General features: G+C 36.7%; 2 long non-coding RNA genes across 3 annotated transcripts; one reads left to right on the plus strand and one right to left on the minus strand.

Annotated features, from left to right (window-relative positions):
* Positions 1-787: 787 nt before the first annotated feature.
* Positions 788-6,431, plus strand: LOC119629303 (uncharacterized). Of its 2 annotated transcripts, none has more exons than XR_005245327.2 (2): positions 788-5,326; positions 5,817-6,431. It is a non-coding gene; the product is annotated as an uncharacterized LOC119629303 (long non-coding RNA). The 2 variants fall into 2 exon arrangements; XR_005245326.2 differs by having other exon boundaries at positions 5,820-6,431.
* A 642-nt stretch (positions 6,432-7,073) lies between these two features.
* Positions 7,074-8,772, minus strand: LOC119629308 (uncharacterized). Its single transcript, XR_005245332.2, has 2 exons — positions 8,598-8,772; positions 7,074-7,996 (listed from the first exon to the last, which is right to left on the minus strand). It is a non-coding gene; the product is annotated as an uncharacterized LOC119629308 (long non-coding RNA).
* Between the last annotated feature and the right edge of the window lie 4,020 nt (positions 8,773-12,792).

Below are 12,792 nucleotides of genomic sequence, written 5' to 3' on the forward strand. Positions count from 1 at the left end.
ATTGCAATTAGGTACTGTTCATTGTTTTCGTTTTATTGGCGGTTAATATACAATCATTTAATAAGATTTAATTACTCGTCGTGGAAAAAACATTTTGATTTTAATGGGTTAAAAGTTATCGGAATTTGTCTTCAATGGTACATTTGCAGGGCGAATTAGATTGGAAAAGTTAAATTTCATATGTATACAGGTAAAATCATTTTCATTCAACGTCCGCTCTCCCTTTGCGTTAAAACAAAATTAAAAACATTAGGGTATTGTGAATAACAAAAAAAAGAACTTCACATTGGCTTTTAAAATCGAACAAAACTAAAACTGACAAGCCAAGTACACAAACTCAACAGAATGCATCGTTTTTAATGTGAATTCTAAACGCAAGATATCCTGTATCGTTCTACCCACGAAGAAACAATACTCGGGACGCGAACAACGTGACTTAATTAACATTTTAGTACAATTTTTTTTTACTAAACCTTAAATAAAAATACATACTCCAAATCCGACGTTCTTTATTTTTAAATATATTCCGAGAACCAGATATATTTAGTTAGATTTGTTTTTTTTTATCCTACCTAAGCTGAGAGCCTTGAGAGGACATATCTGCGTAACCTTAACTAGTAGGTGAGCTCACGGGGCTCAAACCTGACGTCGTTGCTAACACGAACCCTAGCAAGAGCCTTGCTTCGCAGAATCTACCACCGGATCAGAATCGCGACCCACTGAGAAGATACGGCGAGAAACTCAATGGGCTGTGTCTGAGGGTTAATTTACTCGTCGAGCCCTTCGTCGCAAGTGACGGGTTCGATGAGAACGATGACCGGGTTTGTTTTCTAATCAACGTAATTGCAAACATAATTTGGAGTAAAGTTGCCAACATGAGGTGGGATTTTCAACAATCTTCATCATTCTATTTGTACACGATATTTAACAGCTGTTACTAAGATAAGTCATTCTCTTTGCGCCGAATATAAAGATGTAAATTCTAGTGGCTGCCATTGTCTCACAAATCTAATCTCTCCCCTACTTTTAACTCTACTTAGTACTGAACAGCATTATAGGGAAGTGGCAGCTAAGTCAATGAAAGAAAATTACTATTATGTTATAACCATCTCCGATTTTGAAATAGTATTGTGTACTGGTGGTAGGTCCTCTTGTGAGTCCACACGGGTAGGTACCACCACCTTGCCTATTTCTGCCGTGAAGCAGTAATGCGTTTCGGTTTGAAGGGTGGGGCAGCCGTTGTAACTATACTGAACCTTAGAACTTATATCTCAAGGTGGGTGGCGCATTGACGTTGTAGATGTCTATGGGCTCCAGTAACTACTTAACACCAGGTGGGCTGTGAGCTCGTCCACTCATCTAAGCAATAAACAAAAAACTTCTGTGTTTAAAATCGATTCCGAACCTATGTGCTTAGTGCGATTTTTTTACTACTCGATCACGTAAAAGTTAACCTAACTAAATTAGTATGGAGTTGGAACAGCGCCCCTGGCGGCAAACGTAGGAATGCTGTCCAACTCCATAAAAATTTGACGTAACTTTTAAGCGATCAAGACGCTAAAAAACTCACACTAAACACACTGAAAGCGTTATTAGTTTAAAAAAAAAACAATAATCAGTTTTAGAACGCCTCGATCTACGGTAGCTTACGTCGTGGAATTAAAAAAAAATCTAACACACGACACGAACATAATCTGCCAAAATCTTTTAGACTGTAACTCGTTACAACAAAGCGAATTGACACAAATATATTTTGAGCGTGACAACAAAAGCATTTAATTCAATTAAGTTTCACTTAACTATTTTTATTTGGCTATCCATTAGACTGGTTAATTCAGTGGACGTGATCATATGAAATTTTCGTTGTTATCCGAAACAATAAGGTTAACAACTGCGGGAGCTCTAGTCGACTATGGTCTACCGAAGGGAGCTCCGGAGGTGACCCACTGATTTATGGGGGACACAATGATAGAGCTGTCAAAAAGATTAGAAAATTTGTGTTTTATTGCAGACCGTCTAGGTTTCAAAGACTTTTAATAAAGACTTATTCTGTTCAGAATCTAGATTATTAATTATTTTTCTTTATGATTGTTAAGAGTATTTGATACCACCAGTTTTTGTGTTTTTTTTTTATATTTCAATATTCAATATTTTACTGGTGGTAGGACCTGTTGTGAGTCCGCGCGGGTAGGTACCACCGCCCTGCCTATTTCTGCCGTGAAGCAGTAATGCGTTTCGGTTTGAAGGGTGGGGTAGCCGTTGTAACTATACTGAGACCTTACAACTTATATCTCAAGGTGGATGGCGCATTTACGTTGTAGATGTCTATGGGCTCCAGTAACCACTTAACACCAGGTAGGCTGTGAGCTCGTCCACCCATCTAAGCAATAAAAAAAATTCAAAAATATTTTAATATTTCTAATGTTTCTTCTTCTAATGTTTCAATATCAAAATACCATTTATGTCACCTGTGTGACACCTGTATGTCACCTGTGTGACATAAATGGTAACATATTATAACCTCCTTTAAAATTTATGTCATAAATCATATAGAGGTTACATTCTTTTTTAGAAAAGATATTCTAATGATATTCTTTCAACAATTCGTATTTTTTTTTCACGATTGATATATTTAAACCTTTCAATATGTCTATCTAAAATTCTTTGATTGTGCGTATGTATATTGTTGCCAATGTCATCTAATATAAGTATACGAAGAAAAAATTTAAGCTTAGCAACAACGCAATTCGAAAGAAAAACTTTCTAAAGGGCGTCTCGAGGTTAAGAGTAACAAACAGAAAGATCTCCCTTCGTCCGTCGCCCTCGGGAGGGTCTCGACTGGGGAGAGCCGACCTTCCTCAACGACCTTGGAGGGGTAAGGTCAATTCATACAGACGGAGTGAGTGACGTCAGTGTCTGATCTTACAGGTCCACTATTCACAAATTCTTTTGCTTTTACTACAATGAACACAACACTTCAAAGGGAATTTTTCTATCAAATTTTTTGCAAAAGAATTGGAAAAATAGCTAGCGTAAATTTAGCACTTAATAATAAACAACATTATGAATTTTTGACGGAAACTCGAGGTACGAAGCTGTGTGAATTATTTTATCTATATATTAATACGTGAAGCAAAAACTTTGTAGATATCCCTTTTTACGAAAATTGCGCGGACGGAGGAGTATAAAATTTTCCACACTTATAGAGAATATAGAGAAGAAGTGCACAATGCTAATATTTTTTGAAGATAATGCATAAAAGATACATTAAATCAATAAAGAAAACATTACACACACTACTATGTATTTGACGCACACGCATTCATACTATTTATTTATTGTCAAACTTTTGTTCTTGACGTCTGTGGTCAAATTGAGAATAGATTAAATATTGTTTGTCTTTATTAATATTTTTTTATAGTGTAGTCTTGGCGAAATTTGTGATTATAGAAGTATAATAATAGTCTTTGAAAATAGAATCTTAATAGTGTACAAACTTATAATTTCAATTAATTATAGTCGAATTTCGACTACTGCGGGACCACTAGTTTTGTTTAGTGTTGCTTCCGGTTCAAACGTGTAATAACGATGGTTTATTAACTGCTTAGCATCCATAAAAGTGTTCAAATGTGCGAAAACTAAACAAAATCGCTGAACGTGAGTACTCGGATTCGTCTGGCAACAATGGTACCGTAAGAGTCCAATTGCCATTCTTAAAAAAATAAGAAGAAATGAACATTAAAGTAACTACCTACACATAATTACATTTTTGTATAATTTTTTTTCATGAAAGTTGTGCTTAGACATAGTTAGACAAGTCCTGATGAATCAAATAAGCTAAAATACGTGAGATCCCGGATCCTATAGACATCACCACACAAAAATCAATTTTATAAGAAATCATTCACTAGATGTGGTCAGCGGTTGCATCATGTTACCTACTGTAATATAGCGTAATGCATTCGGTCAAATTTAATTTATAAATATCAATCTAAGCAAGAATGAAAAATAGCCTAGGTCCATCGCAAGAAATATCATTACGGAATTGTTTTGTTACCTTTAGGTATTCTTCACAGGCGAGAATTTTATATTTACAAAACTTTTTCTGTCATTAATCTTACCTTAGTTCGTCAATGACCACGAAAATTTGAAAGTATTCGAAACATTGGCAATCATGTAATGATAATTAAAAAAACACGAAATTAAACCATAAAAATTGTTTTATAAATATGTCTACGTCTTTTAATAAATTATGTATATAATATCTAATTTCACGTTTGCTTCCTAGCAGCAGTACAGCACGTGCCTTCGAAAGAAGCGGTCACAGGTAAGAAAGTACATGGCACTGTTTTTACAGGCGAACACACGGTCTGTCAGACGGTAAATATTCTCATTCGCTCATGACCTGGAACTTTTTTTGGGAATGAAGTACTGTAGTTGACTCGGAGACATTGCCGCCTCGGATTATCTTCGCTTGAAGTCCGTAACGTTTGAAGAATGCAATGCAGCACCTCAGACGCCGTGAGCCACTACGGGTCCCGTCTCCACCGATTCCAGCTTCGACCCAGAACTCAGATCTCAAGTTTGGATAGATTTTATTACATAATATATTATACTTACTTATTACTGGTGGGAGGGCCTGTTGACCTGTCCACACGGGTAGATACCACCGCCCTGCCTATTTCTGCCGTGAAGAAATGCGTTTCTGTTGGAAGGGCGGGGCAGCCGTTGTAGCTATACGGAGCTATCTTATATCGTAAGGTGGGTGGTGCATTTACGTTCTAAATGTCTATGGGCTCCAGTAACCATTTAACACCATGCGGGCTGTGAGCTCGTCTGTCCATCTAATTAATAAATAAAAATAAAAAAAAACTCCGGGAACAACTTTTTATAGATGAACAAGCTCACGGCCGGTCAATACCATTGTGCTTAGTGTGAGTTTTTTTAACGTTCTCGATAACGTAAAAGTTAACACAAATTTGTATAGCGTTGGAACGCTTGCCTACGTTTGCCGCTAGGGGCGCTGTTCCAACTGCATACACATTTGAGTTAGCTTTTACGCTATCCAGAACGTTAAAAAACTCGCACTAAGCACACGAATGTGTGGACACCCATAGACACAGCCCACTGAGTTTCTCGCCGAATCTTCTCAGTGGGTCACTTTTCCGATCCGATGGTAGATTCTTCGAAGCACTGCTCTTGCTAGGGCCAGTGCTAGCAACACTCCGGTTTGAGTCCCGCGAGCTTACCTACACGTCAAGGCGAAGCTGAAATAACCTCTCAAGGCTATCAGCATTGGTAGAAAAAAAAAGTGGAGCCAACATGGGTACGTATTGCCTTGAAACATGAGATTGAAGTCTGAATCGATGCCATTAAAACTTCAATCAGCCTCAACCTACGTTAATTTTGTTAACACTATTAAAATTTACAACATACAACATCTACTTGAACTCTTCATTAAGCTTCAATACTAACTTAATATGCTCAATTTGAGTGAGTCCTCTTGTGAGTCCCCACGGGTAGATACCACCACCCTTCCTATTTTTGCCGTGAAGCAGTAATGCGTTTCGGTTTGAAGGGTGGGGCAGCCGTTGTAACTATACTTGAGACCTTAGAACTTATATCTCAATATGGGCGGTGCATTTACGTTGTAGATGTCTATGGGCTCCAATAATCACTTAACACCAGGTGGGCGGTGAGCTCGTCTATCCATCTAAGCAATAAAAAAAATAAAAAAAAAGATTGTAAAGTTTTAAATTAAATATACCACTATAAATGCGAAAGTGTGTTTGATAATTTTGGTCTTTTTTTTTCAGCAGTAGCGGAACAACGTGGACTATTTACTGGAAACCTTATGCATCACCACGAGCAAGCAGTCACTCGCTTTAAGACATGAGGTCATATTGAGTCAGTCGAAGTCTCAAATGCAGTATAACATCAGATCCACCCATATATGGCTTAATAACCCTCTAACCTTTCAAATATGGCGATGTTTTCAAGGTCAGAGGTTCAGCTTCGTCATTTTGCTATTGGGATATCCCCAGTAGCAAATATTGATATCCTCAATGTAGTAATGTTGACATTCACAACAGTTCTGATATAAATGTACACCTAAATAAACAATTGAATATATTATATCGAGTCAAAGAACAAACTCAAATCAATTAATGCAATGTATACACATACCTACACAAAATTATTACTGAGAATTATTCATATTTTATAATTAGTCCGATATGTTTTAGGCGACGACACGTCGTTTGCAATCACGAGAACTGTGACTATTCAAGATTTCAGAAGAATTCAATTCTATTCATACATCTGACGTCACATTTCAAGTGACATTCAGCCAATAATATTTGTTATTATTTATTATAATACATATTACATTTAATTAAACGTTCGTTTAATAAACTTAGTTTATTGTATAACATCTGTCTTTTATTTAGGTATACTACAGGTCCCGCAGTAGTCGAAATTCGACTATAATTAATTGGAATTGTAAGTTTGTACACTATTATGATTGTATTTTATACTTCTATAATCACAAATTTTGCCAAGACTACACTATAAAAAATATTAACAAAGACAAACAATATTTAATCTCAATTTGACAACAGACGTCAAGAACAAAAGTTTGACAATAAATAGTATGCATGCGTGTGTGTGTCAAATACATGGTATGTAGTGTGTGTAATGTTTTCTTTATTGATTTAATGTACCTTATATGCATTATTTTAAAAAACTATTAGCATTGTGTACTTCTTTATATTCTCTATAAGTGTGAAAAATGTCATACTCCTCCGTCCGCGCAATTTTCGTAAAAAGGGATACAAAGTTTTTGCTTCACGTATTTCATTTTTGATGCACCTACAAAGTTATTTGCTGCATCACGCTCGATCAACTGGCCGAGAATTCCTTAGGCTTAAATTCCGCTAACGCTGAATAAGTAATACATTTCATATTCAATTTTGTATGTATGTAAAGAAAAACTTTTATTATTTAAAACTTTTTAGTTTTTAAAACGGAATTTTCTTCAGTGTCATTCAGTCTGTCATCCAGTAAAAAGAAAGTTTAGTTTGTTTAAAATATCAATTTTATTAGATTAAGGGCTTCAAATGTTTTCTTATTAAAGATATAACAAAAAACGCAATTATTAATTAATTGTTTTTTCATTCTGACGTACCCAAAAACATTATATTATGTATTAATTAAAAACGAAACTAAACTGTTAATTGTTTTATTGTTGTTCATTGTATAGACCCCTGTACAGCTTCTAATACTACAACTAGGTTTTGTAGCAATAATAAAAATATTACAAAATTACCACTTTAACTTTTGATTCGGTACCGGCTTAGCACTATAGTTGATTCCTTTCAGATCCTCCCGATCCACTCTATCCAATCTACATGCTTTCAGGCATTCCGAATACCAGTCACCTTTCTCGTCTAACTCGAGAGTTTGACGTCCAACTTAACCCATAGAGACAACCTATAGACTTTCAGGCCGGACCTTCTTAGTAGATCCCGATTCCATAGAACGGAGAACGAGCTCACGGCTGATCTGATTTAAGTGACTACTCAATCCCATAGAAATATGACGGTCAACCTTGGACCTTGAGACACGAGGGCGCAGTCCCAATTCTGTAGCAGCACGACTACTCTACCCTTGAAATCGGACTTCTTCGCAACTTCACGGCAGACAACTTTGCAGCAGAGATTGAGAAAATGTTGATGCCTGCCTGTGCAAGCTTTATAGTACGCTCTACCTACAGTAATTATGCAAATTATATTTTTCGCGGGTTTGATTTTATCACAACGTGGAAAGACCGTCTCCGATATACCCCATAGAACTGCTTTAGCTACCTCTTATCCATTCTTATCTACTATATCTGCCACTCGCAGCCTCTCAGTAGCTTGAGTCTGCCTCTGGTATTGCTGAAGTCCATGGGCGACGGAGGCCTGTCACCATCAAGTGGGCCGTATGCTTGTCCCGCCTACAAGGGCAATAAAAAATAAAATAAAATAAAACTACAACATCACTAAATTACTCTGAAACTGAATTTTAGCGTTACCGTGCTTTATGCCTAAATTTTTCATGCGTCATTTGAATCATCTGAGAATTAGTCACCACCACAGAATTCCTAGGAAATTGTAAAAGACACGAGGCTAAGCCTACACCGCTCTCTGTGTAGTCATTCAGCAACGTTTTGTCTTTAAAAGGTGCCCGTAAATTATAAGAATCACTTAAACTACTAATAATGTCACATTAGCATTATATTTTCCACACGTGGTTTGGAATTTGTAATCGGATTCACTCGATTTCGAAACAGATTCGTGATCGAACTGAGCATGAAATAAAGAGGTTTAAAAATATTTGCAATTTATATTAGTATCGGAAGTCTTTTATTTTACTTTATTTATATACTAGCTGACCCGGCAGACTTCGTAGTGCCTCAATCTATAGATAAAAGACCTAAACTTTTGTATAAAATAAACTTAAAACAAACAAAAGGAATCCGTCCGACGGGGGACACATCAAAGGAAAAGCAAAATTGTTATTTTTAATTAATTCCGGGGATTTTCATATTTATTTACCTTTTAAACCTTCTCTGGACTTCCAGAAATAATTCAAGACCAAAATTAGCCAAATCGGTCCAGCCGTTCTCGAGTTTTAGCGAGACTAACGAACAGCAATTAATTTTTATATATTATTATATAGATGGATAATCAACCATTTAGCCATAAAATAAAAAAAAAACCTTGACATGTCTTCTTCTTGACATTTCAAATCTGTCAGTTGTTTTTTTTTTAAAAGGCATCAAGTGTCTTTGTTTCGCTCTTTGAATGTGTTTGGCAGGAAATGACGACAGAATATAGTAGATAAACTGTAATACTGTAGCCTCACTTCGCAGATAGATACGTACCTATGAGAAAGCCGTTATTAAAACGCTTTGTTTAATTTATTCATTTAAAACTAACAGAGCTTGTTATTACAATGACATAAATTGGGAACAAGCTGTCAACTGTGAGCTCTCGTGAGCACAATCCACACTACTTTCACAGCAATATGATTTTCACTTCTCAACTGTTACCACGACCGACGTACACGAGCATGGGATAAATTGTATCTAGATTGACAGAAGCAAAAACTAAGCAATCTTTCTGAAGATTTTGTTAGTGAAAATATGGAAATAGTATTTTTTTTAAATAATAACAACACCGAACATTTAATAGGTACATGGGACTTTTTGGCGGGAACACGAGGACTGAAGTTGTGTGATTTGTTTTATTTTGTCTATTTAGTGTTTCTTCAGGTTTAAATGTGTAATAATGGTGGTTTATTAACTGTTTAATATCTGTGAAAGTGCACAAATGTGGGAAAATGAAACAAAGCTGCTGGACGTAACTTCTCGGGTTCCGCCAAAAAGTCCACTGAAAAAATCTCAGTAAATGACCACCATTTTACTGCGATTATATTTCATCCCATATCATTTCATTTCATTAAATTTCATCCCAGTTGATTAATGTCTCAAATTAATCATCTTCATTTCATTTCACTCCATATTATAATTTTTCATAAAATTAAGAATATAAAGTAAAATAAGACATGACTTAAAGGTCTTAGTTACCAGGTCATAAAATCTCTTAAAAAAAAAAAAATAGGTACATGAATTATGAAATGAATCTAAACCTTGAGTTGTTCTAATTATGGTCGATTTTCCATACACCAATAAGCGAACAAATGTTTATAATTTAATTTAAAATGTATAAATTGCTCGTGAATAGAAAAACAAAACTTGAATCCGATTATTAACAATTAGATCCGACCTTCTGTCTCTAATGTGAAGATTACCAATTAACATTATTAATGAGGTAATTATACATTATCTAACTACCCAGCAACAGTGCTCGCATGAAGTTTACAGGTATCTGTTGCGATGACGCCCGGTCGTTAACCCGCGACCTTGTACTGCCCACCGCCCGACGCGTCATGAAGATAAACAATCAATAACTCCTACATCTAAGACGTTTACGCATTGGCTTGTAACTGTTTTTCTTCTTCTCAGTCCTTCCCTAATTGTTGAGGATCGTGACTCTTCCATAGTTTTTCTATTTTCTTTCTATTTTTTTTTTTATTGCTTAAGATGGGAGGACGACCTCACAGCCCACCTGGTGTTGATTGGTTACTGGAGCCCATAGACATCTACAACGTAAATGCGCCACCCACCTTGAGATATAAGTTCTAAAATCTCAGTATAGTTACAACGGCTGCCCCGCCCTTCAAACCGAAACGCATTCACGGCAGAAATAGGCAGGGCGGTGGTACCTACCCGCGCGGACTGACAAGAGGTCCTACCACCAGTAAATATCTATATTTTGCATGGTGGAGAGCTTTGTAGATTCTGAGTAGTTCAGACAACCGCTTTGGGCTTCGGTCTCTAGGCCTTCCGTCTTCTAGTTTCACGGTAACAATGAGCCTCTCAAGATTATTAGAGCTTCTGTGGGCCATGTAACTGAAATATTTGATTCGATTCACGACCGTATCATTGGCACTCTCCAGTTTCTTAAACATTCTTCTTCTTTGGTGCATTTTTTCGGAATGATTCGCAAGTTCAGCGCTAACACCGTATTTCCAAAGCGTTTCTTTGATGCCCTCAGTGGCTTTCAGGGTCCACATTTTTGAGCCATGACTGAGACGGAAAATACGTGTATTCGAACTATATGTAACTTGTAACTCTCAATTCATTAGCAATAATAGTCACAAAAAAGACCTAAAAGCATGAAGCTGGTACAGCGCTTAATAAGACCGCCACCAAGCTGTCTATATCTGCCGTGTGAGAATAATACGGTGCTGTTTTCAATAAAGGCGATATTCCAAATGAGGTTTCACCATTTTGTCTCTGTCAATGGCCACCGTGAATCTCTCCAAAGAATACAAAACGCAACACCCTGTATTAAATAGGGATATTGAGAACATAAGCCTAGTTTGCAAAATGAATTGCGAACTAACTTTTTTATTGCCTCTGCGGACAGACGGACAGACGGGCATAAAGTCCAACTGATGGTAAGTAGCTACCGCTGCTCATGGAAGTCAGCAATTACAGAGGCACACCAAATCACTGCCTCGCCATAGTATACTTAATTATTAAAAACTGGAATGTCTTAATTTTGCTTCTGATATGGTAATGTAGACTTGTAGACTAATGACTGTAGACTAAACAAAATGTATTGTTAATATATTTTCAGTTAAGTGGATACATCAAGTTTTTTTACGACGAAACTGATATCTAAGAGAAAGAAAATATAAGTATGTAAATAGTGTGTACATTAACTTAATTAAAAAAGTTAATTTGAATGTTTTTGTACTGTGCATTATAATTTTTTTTAATTGTGTTTGTGTGCATAACGACAGAGACTACGGTTACGATTTAATCCCGCCTTGATTAAAAATCGACGGCTATGTGTCTGCATGTTTGTTTGCCGAAGTTGTAGAAAAAAAAATCACTTCATTTAGGAACGAGTCTAGAAAATCTGGTTTTGTATCGCACAATTAAGTATCGCCAATCTGCCTATTAGCTATGTTATATGTTATATTATGTTATAATAGTTATGTTAGAGGAAGTCTGAAAGTGGCACCTGTGACAGAGAAGCTGAGGAGTGCGCGTTTGGAATGGTATGGACATGTGATGAGACGAAATGAAAATGAGGTTGGTAAGAGAGTGTTAACTATGAATGTGGAAGGATATAGAGGAAGAGATAGACCTAAGAAGAAATGGATGGATTGTGTGAAAGACGATATGTGTAAGAGGGGAGTGAGCGAAGAAATGGTATATGATAGAAGAGTATGGAAGGAGAAAAAATGTTGCGCCGACCCCAGGTGACTGGGAGAAGGGCAGGATAATGATGAATCTGCCTATCAGCATAGGTTTCGATTAAAAGATTCCGATGTCATTATAAATTACAATTGTGAATTTTTAAAACTCCGCTAACCACAGGACAGCCCGTGACCTGACCCACCCTTTTAAGTAGTAAAAAGCACTTGAATTTACCTCTCCGTCACCAGTTTCGCTCGCGTTGACTGATTTTTATTTTGCTTGGCTGAGTATCTGTATGCATCAGTAGAATGAAAATTATTCTACGCTTTTTCCTAAGCTTCAAGCTATTTACATAGCGAATATAGTTTAAATCCATTCAGTGGTTCGAACGTGAAAATCTAACATCGTATCAGAATTACTCTCGTATTTATAATATCAGTAGCGATATCGTTTGTACAGGCTTTTTAATTTTCAGACAATTGAAAATCAGCTGACGTGGTACAATTACAACACAAAAGTGCACCTAAGCTACTTTTTCCCCTACGTAATAGCTGGTAGCCTGAGAGGTTATTCCAGCTACTCACGGATTGGTAGATAAGCTCATGGACTCAACCTGGCAAAGTTGTTAGCTCTGGCCTAAAAAGAGTGGTGCCTCGCTAAATCTATCAACGGATCGGAATCGCGACCTACAGAGCAGATCCGGTAAGAGACTCAGTGGGTTGCATCTATGGGCCTCATCTCAGCCGATAGCTGTCCACTACTGAATATAGGCTTCTCCAATCGATCGCCAGTGCCTAAAATGACAATAATGCTTAACTTAGAAAATATGCATGTTGGATATAGTGCTCCGTTCAAGTTTCATTCGCGCATCAACTACAAGTTTTTTTATTTTCCTACCTAAGCTGATGGTCTAGAGAGACCATGTCAGCGTCGCCGGGCTAGTAGAGTGTTGCTAACACAAACCCAAGCAAGAG

The sequence above is a fragment of the Bombyx mori genome, chromosome 12 (assembly GCF_030269925.1).
Source record: "Bombyx mori chromosome 12, ASM3026992v2".
Lineage (NCBI taxonomy): Eukaryota > Metazoa > Arthropoda > Insecta > Lepidoptera > Bombycidae > Bombyx > Bombyx mori.